This window comes from Tachyglossus aculeatus (genome assembly GCF_015852505.1).
Source record: "Tachyglossus aculeatus isolate mTacAcu1 chromosome 12 unlocalized genomic scaffold, mTacAcu1.pri SUPER_6_unloc_3, whole genome shotgun sequence".
Taxonomy (NCBI): Eukaryota; Metazoa; Chordata; class Mammalia; order Monotremata; family Tachyglossidae; genus Tachyglossus; species Tachyglossus aculeatus.
In genome coordinates, this window is record NW_024044830.1 from 1,086,971 (window position 1) to 1,096,036 (window position 9,066).

The following is a 9,066-nucleotide window of genomic DNA, read 5'->3' on the forward strand; positions in this document are numbered from 1 at the left end:
GTGTGGGTGGGCTCTTCCAGCCCTGAAAATCCTGTCACCTTGCAACTCTTCCAAGGCAACAAACTGCTGCCTGCTTCTCACCTTAACCCTAATTCTAATTCTAAACCTAACACTAACCCTAACCCAAACCCTATCAATAACCCTTACCCTAGCCCGAGCCCAAGCCCTAAACCTAACCCTACCTCTAACCCTAGCCACAACCCTAATTCTAAACCTAACCCTAAACCTCATCCTCAATCTAGCCCTAATCCTAAATTTAACCCCAATTCTAACTCTCAACCTACCCTAAATCACCGAGTCAATGGAAGCATGTCATAGAGATTGTGTCGATGGGCTCTTCTAGTCCCCAAAATGTCTTTCACCTTGAAACTCTCCTTACAACAAATTGCACTATCCCAAACCTAGCTATAACTTTAACCCTGACTCTAAAACTTAACCTAACCCCAAACATCATCCTAACCCTAACTCTAAACCTAATCCTAATCCTAACCCTAACCCTAATCCTAATCCTAACACTAACCCTAACCCTAGCCCTAACCTAACCATATCCCTAACCCTAATCCTAACCCTACCCCTTGGTTTAAGTTTTAAATCTACAACTAAATCTAACCCTAATCCTAAACCTAAATTAAACCATAGCCATTAACCTAACCCTATCCCTAAAACTAACCACAATCATAACTTTAACCACAGCGACGGCCTAGACCTAAACCTAATCCAAATCCTTGGCTTAGGCCTAGCCTTAAGGCTACCATTAACCCAAAGACTAACCCTAACCATAACCATAAAGCTAAATTTAACCTTAACCCTACACCAAACTTAGCCCTAATACTAACCCTACTCATAACCCCTAACCTAAACCTAACCCTATCTCTAACCGTAATCCTAGCACTAGCTACAGACCTACAACTAACCCTAACCATAACACTAACCTTAGGCCTAGATTAAGCCTACCACTAACCCGAAGCCTAACCCTAACACTAACTTTAACCATAGCCCTAAATTGCAACCTACCCTAGCCATAGGAGTAGCTTTAAGTCTACCACTAATGCTAAACCTAAAACCCTAAATCTGAACAATAAATCTAGCCCTAGGTCTAGCCCTGAATTTAAGATTAATCATAACCCTAGGCCTATCCGAAAGCCCATCACTAACCTGAAGGCTAACCTTAACCTTACTTCCAAACGTAGACAGAAGACTAAACCTAAACATAATCCTAAACCTATCCCCATGCCTAACCCTAGCCACAACCTTAGTGCTAATCCTAACAATAACTCCAAACCTCACTTAACCCCAATCCTCATCTTAACAGTATCTCTAAACTTAATCCTAAACCTAGTCCTAGGCCTAGCCCTATCCTTACACTAAGAGTGCCGTAGTCCTAGCGTTAACACTACAACGAACACTAGCCCTAAACCTAAATCTAATCCTACCCTAACCCTAACGCCAAACCTAGCACTAACACTAACCTGAAACTTAAATCTACCCTAACCTAGCCCTAGCCCTAGTGCTAACCCTGACCCTAACACTAACCGTAACCATAAACCTAGACCTAGTGGTAACCCTATTCCTAATCCTAACGCTGGCTTTAGGGTTAACCCTAACCCTAACATTAACCTATCCTTCTACCTGTCCATAATTCTAACGCTAACACAGCACCTGGGCCTAACCCTATCCCTAACCATAAATCTAGCAATAAACGTCATCATAGCCCCAACTCCAACCCTAACCTTAACTCTTACCATATCTTGGCACTAGTTGCCGGGCTACCCCCCTCTCTCCCTCCCCTCCTCCCCGCCCCCGCCCCCACCCAGTTCTCCTTTCTCATCACCACCTTTCTTCCCCCTCTGCCCACAAACGCCTCCGTCAAATCATTCCCATCCAAACACTCCTCACCCCTCGCACCCTTCCCGATTCCTCCCCTCCCTCCACAGCTGCTGCCAAGTGTGGCCTATGGAAACCCCACTCCATTATAGGTAAGCGCCCTTTCATCCTTGACCTGCTCCTTTCTCAATCTCTCCTCCTCCCCGCCTTTACCGAAACTTGGCTTACCCCAGATGACACGATGTCTTCTGCTGGTCTGTCCAGCGGAGCCTATTCTTCTCCTACTCCCCGAGACTCACCGAAAAGGAGGAGGTGTTAGCTTCCTTCTCACACCACAATGTCGCTTTCGCACTATCCCTCCTCCCCCTTCCCTTTCCTTGTCCTCCTTTTAAGCCCACATTATTCGCCTCTATCACACCCATTAGATTCTTATAGCAGTAATATACCGCCTCCCCGGTCCCACTTCCAACTTTTTTAACTACTTTGACCCCTTTCTCACCTTCCTTCTCTCCTTTTCCATGCCCACTCTGATCCTCGGAGACTTCAACATCCACATGGATGTCCCCGGTGACTCCTCCGCCGCCCCCCCTCTATCTCTCCTTGACGCTGTTAACTTCCTGCTCCAACCCACGTCGTCCACTCACCAACCTGGTCACACACTCGACCTAATCATCTCCTACAGCTGCACTATTTCCACCCTCACCAACTCTGAAATTCCACTCTCTGATCATACCTTCTCATCTGTCTCCTCTCTCACACTCCTCCCCCTGTAAATCAATCAATCAATCAATCAATCAATCGTATTTATTGAGCGCTTACTGTGTGCAGAGCACTGTACTAAGCGCTTGGGAAGTACAAGTTGGCAACATATAGAGACAGTCCCTACCCAACAGTGGGCTCACAGTCTAGAAGGAGGAGACAGAGAACAAAACCAAACACACTAACAAAATAAAATAAATAGAATAGATATGTACAAATAAAATAAGTAAATAAACAATTAGAGTAATAAATATGTACAAACATATATACATATATACAGGTGCTGTAGGGAAGGGAAGGAGGTAAGATGGGGGGATGGAGAGGGGGACAAAGGGGAGAGGAAGGAAAGGGCTCAGTCTGGGAAGGCCTCCTGGAGGAGGTGAGCTCTCAGTAGGGCCTTGAAGGGAGGAAGAGAGCTAGCTTGGCGGATGGGCAGAGGGAGGGCATTCCAGGCCCGGGGGATGACGTGGGCCGGAGGTCGATGGCGGGACAGGCGAGAACGAGGCACGGTGAGGTGATTAGCGACAGAGGAGCAGAGGGTGCGGGCTGGGCTGTAGAAGGAGAGAAGGGAGGTGAGGTAGGAGTCGGGGGGGGAGGTGATGGAGAGCCTTGTAGCCGAGGGTGAGGAGTTTCTGCCTAATGCGCCGATTGATTGGTAGCCACTGAAGATTTTTGAGGAGGGGAGTAACATGCCCAGAGCGTTTCTGGACAAAGACAATCCGGGCAGCAGAATGAAGTATGGATTGAAGTGGGGAGAGACACGAAGATGGGAGATCAGAGAGAAGGCTGATGCAGTAGACCAGACGGGATAGGATGAGAGCTTGAACGAGCAGGGTAGCGGTTTGGATGGAGAGGAAAGGGCTGTTCTTGGCAATGTTGCGGAGCTGAGACCGGCAGCTTTTGTTGACGGCTTGGATGTGAGGGGTGAATGAGAGAGCGGAGTCGAGGATGACACCAGGGTTGCGGGTTTGTGAGACGGGAAGAATGGTAGTGCCGTCAACAGAGTTGGGAAAAGCAGGGAGAGGGCAGGGTTTGGGAGGGAAGACAAGGAGTTCAGTCTTGGACATGTTGAGTTTAAGGTGGCGGGCAGACATCCAGATGGAGATGTCCTGAAGGTAGAAGATGCGAGCCTGGAGAGAGGGGGAGAGAGCAGGAGCAGAAATGTAGATTTGGGTGTCATCAGCGTAGAGATGATAGTTGAAGCCGTGGGAGCGAATGAGGTCACCAAGGGAGTGAGTATAGATCGAGAACAGAAGGGGACCAAGCACTGAACCTTGGGGAACCCCCACAGTAAGGGGATGGGAGGGGGACGAGGAGCCTGCAAAAGAGACTGAGAATGAACGACCGGAGAGATAAGAGGAGAACCAGGAGAGGACAGAGTCTGTGAAGCCAAGGTCGGATAGCGTGTTGAGGAGAAGGGGGTGGTGTTGAAGGCAGCTGAGAGGTCGAGGAGGATTAGGATAGAGTATAAACCGTTGGATTTGGCAAGCAGGAGGTCATTAGTGACCTTTAATGCCCCACAGAGACCTCTGTTCTCTCGACACCATCCATTTCTCTTAGTGCGACACACCCCACTTCACCTCCCTATCCTCTCAACCCACTAGTGTCGACCAGATTACTGCTCTCAACTCCACCTTCTGTACTCAACTCGCTCGCTCTACTTTTCCTTCGCCGCTCTCGTACCACTAACCCACAGCCTTGGATAACTGCCACTGTCAACCTCCTTCGCTCATATGTGCTAGCTGATGAACGCTGCTGGCGAAGGTCTAAACAACAAGCCAAACCTGTTAACTTTAAGTTTATCCTTTCCTGCTGCCTTAACTCTGCCTTCTTCTCTGCCAGGCAAAACTGTTTTTCTTCCCTTATTGACAACCATGCCCGTCAGCCCCGCCAGCTGTTCCTCCTTCCTCAGGCCCCCTGTTCCTCCCCCTCCTCCATCCTTCACCAAGATCTGGCCTACTACTTCTTTAGTAAAATTCACGCCATCAGGTCTGAGCTCCCCAAAGTTACTTCTCCCCCACTCCATCCCCCCACCTCTCAACACTCTCTGCTACTCTCCCATTCTTCCCAGCAGTATCTTCAGATGAGATTTCCTCACTCCTCTTAAGTGCCACCGCATTCACCTGTGCTTCGGACCCCATTCCCTCTCATCTTTGGAAAACTCTCGCCCCTTCCCTCCTCCCCTCTTTAACAACCATCTTCAACCTCTCACTCTCCACTGGTTTCTTCCCCTCTGCCTTCAAACATGCCCAGGTCTCCCCCATCCTAAAAAAGCCCTCTCTTGACCCCACTGCCTCTTGTAGTTATCGCCCTATCTCCCTCCTACCCTTCCTTTACAAACTCCTAGAACGAGTCGTCTACACTCGCTGCCTCGAATTCCACAACTCCAACTCTCTCCTAGACTGCCTGCAATCTGGCTTCCGTCCCTTACACTCCACCGAAACTGCACACTCAAAGGTCTTGGTGACCTCCTTCTTGCCAAATCCAATGGCTATCTCTATCCCAATCCAAATCGACCTCTCAGTTGCCTTCGACACTGTGGGCCACCCCCTTCTCATCAACACGCTATCCAATCTTGGCTTCACAGACTCCATTCTCTCCTGGTTCTCCTCTTATCTCTCCTGCCATTCATTCTCAGTCTCAGTCGCGTGCTCCTCCTCCCCCTCCCATCCCCTTACTTTAGGAGTTCCTCAAGGGTTAGTACTTGGTCCCTTTCTGTTCTCTATCTATACTCACTCCCTTGGTGAACTCATTCGCTCCCACGGCTTCAACTGCCATCTCTACTCTGATCATATGAAAACCTACATCTCCACCCCTGCTCTCTCTCCCTCCCTCCAGGCTCGTCTCTCCTCCTCCCTTCAGAACATCTCCATCTGGATGTCTGCCCACCATCTAAAACTCAATATGTCAAAGACTGAGCTCTGTATCTTCCCTCCCAAACCCTGTCCTCTCCGTGACTTTCCCATCACTGTAGACGGCACTACCATCCTTCCTGTCTCACATGCCCAGACCTTGGTGTCATCCTTAACTCCGCTCTCTCAGTCACCCCACACATCCACTCAGTCACAAAAACCTGCCGGACTCACCTCCAAAACATCGCCAAGATCCGCCCTTTCTTCTCCATCCAAACCGCTACCTTGTTGGTTCTGTCTCTCATCCTATCCCGACTGGATGACTGCATCAGCCTCCTTTCTAATCTCCCATCCTCTTGTCTCACCCCGCTTCAATCTATATTTCACTCTGCTGCCCAGATTATCTTTGTACAGAAATGCTCTGGACATGTCACTCCTCTCCTCAAAAATCTCCAGTGGTTCCCTGTCAAACTTCGAATCACGCAGAAACTCCTCACTTTCGGCTTCAAAGCTCTCCATCACTTCTCCCCCTCCTACCTCACCTACCTTCTCTCATTCTCCAGCCCAGCCCACACACTCCACTCCTCTGCCGCTATCCTTCTCACTGTGCCTCTTTCTCATCTGTCCCTCTGTCGATCCCTGGCCCTCGTTCTTCCTCTGGCCTCTTCACATCTGCCAGACTAGCTCTCTTTCTCCCTTCAAAGCCCTACTGAGGGCTCACCTCCTCCAGGAGGCCTTCCCAGACTGAGTCCCCCGTTTTTCCTCCCCTGCTCCTTCTTCCCTCCCCATCGCCCCCCTCCCCCTGCCCTCTCCCCTCCCCACAACACTTGTATATATTTCTACACATTTATTACTCTATTTTATTTGTACCTACTTACTATATTTATTTTATTAATGATGCGTATACAGCTATAATTCTATTTCTTCTGATAGCATTGATACTTGTCTACTTGATTTGTTTTGTTGTTTGTCTCCCCCTTCTAGACTGTGAGCCCGTAGTTGCATAGGGACCATCTCTATATGTTCATTCATTCATTCATTCAATCGTATTTATTGAGCGCTTACTGTGTGCAGAGCACTGTACTAAGTGCTTGGGAACATATAGAGACGGTCCTTACCCAACAATGGGCTCACAGTCTAGAAGACTGTGCCGATATGTTGCCGATTTGTACTTCCCAAGTGCTTAGTACAGTGCTCTGAACACAGTAAGCGCTCTATAAGTACGATTGAATGAATGAACGAATGAATACCCAGAGCCCTAACCCTAAACCTTAGCTCAGCCCTAACCACAACACTTACCTGAACTATATCCTTAAACTTTATTCTAAAACTAACCCTTTTCCTTACTCTAAATCTATAATACTCCTAGCCACATCTCTATCCCTAACCCTAGCCTTAGCCTTAAACCTAACCCAACCCTAACCCTAACCCTAATTGTATACCTATCTCTAACACTTACCAGAGCAATAGACCTAACCTTAACCCTAACCCTAACCTAATCCTAACTCTAACAATAAACCTAATCCTTTCCACAAACCTAGCCCTAGCCCTAACCTTTGCCCTATCACTGACCCTAATTTTAACCCTAACGCTAACCCTAACCCTATCACCTTAACCTTAAACCTATCCCTAGACCTAGCCTTAGACTTACCCCTAAACTTAACCTTAACCCTACCCCATCTGATACTCTATCCCTAACCTGAAATCTAACCTTAACCTTAGACCGAGGCCTAGTGATGGATTGACTATGTGAGCTGAATGAGAAACTGTGTGGCATCTACAAAATGATGGAAAAGTCAGGGGGAGGACAAGGTTTGAGAGGAAAGATGATGTCTGTTTGAAGTGATGATGGGCTAACCAAGTATAGATGTCTTGAAGGCAGGAGGAAATGTGAGACTGAAGAGAGGGAGAGTGATCAGAGCTAGAGATGTAGATTTGGGAATCATCCACATTGATGTGGAGGTTGAAGCCATGGGAGCTAAGGAGTTCTCCAAGGGAATGGGTATAGATGGAAAACAGAAGAAGACCCAAAACGGCACCATGAGGGACCCGCCCCCACCCTGCCACAACGATTAGGGGGTGGGAGGCAGAGAAGGAGCTCATGAAAGAGATTGAGAATGAGCAGCTAGAGAGCTAGGAGGAGAACCAGAAGAGGACAGTGTCAGTGAAGCTGAGGTTGGATAATGTTTACAGAAGGCGAAGTTCTCCAGTATTGAAAGTATCTGAGAGGTCTCGGAGGATTAGAATGGAGTAAAAGTCAATGGATTTGGAAATAAGTACCTCACTGGTGACCTTTAAGAGGGCAATTTCTGTGGAGTGAAGGGAATGGAAGCTAAATTTGAGGGGGTTCAAGGAGAAAGAATTGGAGAAGAAGAACTTGAGATAGCAGATTTAAATCACTTTCTCAAGGGTTTCGAAGACAAATAGAAGGAAAGAGTTGGGACGATAATTGGATAGAGACGTGGGGTCAAGAGACTTTTTTTAGGATACTGGAGAGTGAATAGTTGAGGTTGGCAGTTAGAGAGCGACAAGGGACGGGGCAGGTGTTTTGAAAAGGTGTGAAGGGATGGAGTTGTATGCACAAGTGGAAGGGGTCGATTTTGAAAGAAAGCAGGAGACCTCTTTTTGAGATGCTGACAGAAAAGATGGGAGAGTTGAAGAAGGGTCAGTAATGAGGAAGGACTGGGGAGGGGCAGGGAAGTTTTAGGGAGACCATGCCTGAAGGTTTCAGTTACCTCAATAAAGTAGGCGGCCAGGTTTTTGGGGGCGAGGAATGGGGGAGACAGGGAGCTGAGGGTTTGAAGAGGGAGTTAAACATCTGGAATAACTGGTGAGGGCAAGGAGCATGGGTGTCAATAAGGATGAAGAAGCAATTTTGCCATTCATTCATTCATTCATTCAATCGTATTTATTGAGCGCTTACTGTGTGCAGAGCACTGTACTAAGCGCTTGGGAAGTACAAGTTGGCAACATATAGAGACGGTCCTTACCCAACAACGGGCTCACAATCTAGAAGGGGGAGACAAACAACAAAACAAAACATGTGGACAGGTGTCAAAATCATAAGAACAAATGAATTATAGCTATGTGCACATCATGAACAAAATAAATAGAATAGTAAATATGTACAAGTAAAATAAATAGAGTGATAAATCTGTACAAACATATATACAGGTGCAGTGGGGAAGGAAGGAGGTAGGGCTGGGGGGTGAGGAGGAAGAGAGGAAAAAGGGGGCTCAGTCTGGGAAGGCCTCCTGGAGGAGGTAAGCACTCAGTAGGGTCTGAAGGTAGCAAGAGATCTAGCTTGGAGGATGTGGGGGGAGAGGGCATTCCAGGCCAGCGGGAGGACGTGGGCCGGGGGTCGACGGAGGGGCAGGCGAGAACGACGTATAGTGAGCAGGTTAGCAGAAGAGGATTAGAGGGTGCGGGTTTGGCTGTAGAAGGAGAGAAGGGAGGTGAGGTAGGAGGGGACGAGGTGACGGAAAGCCTTGAAGGCAAGAGTGAAGAGTTTTTGTTTGATGCGTAGGTTGACAGGAAGCCGCTGGAGATTTTTGAGGAGGTGAGTAACATGCCCAGAGCGTTTCTTCACAAAGATGATCCGGGCAGCAGAGTGAAGCATAGATTGTAGTGG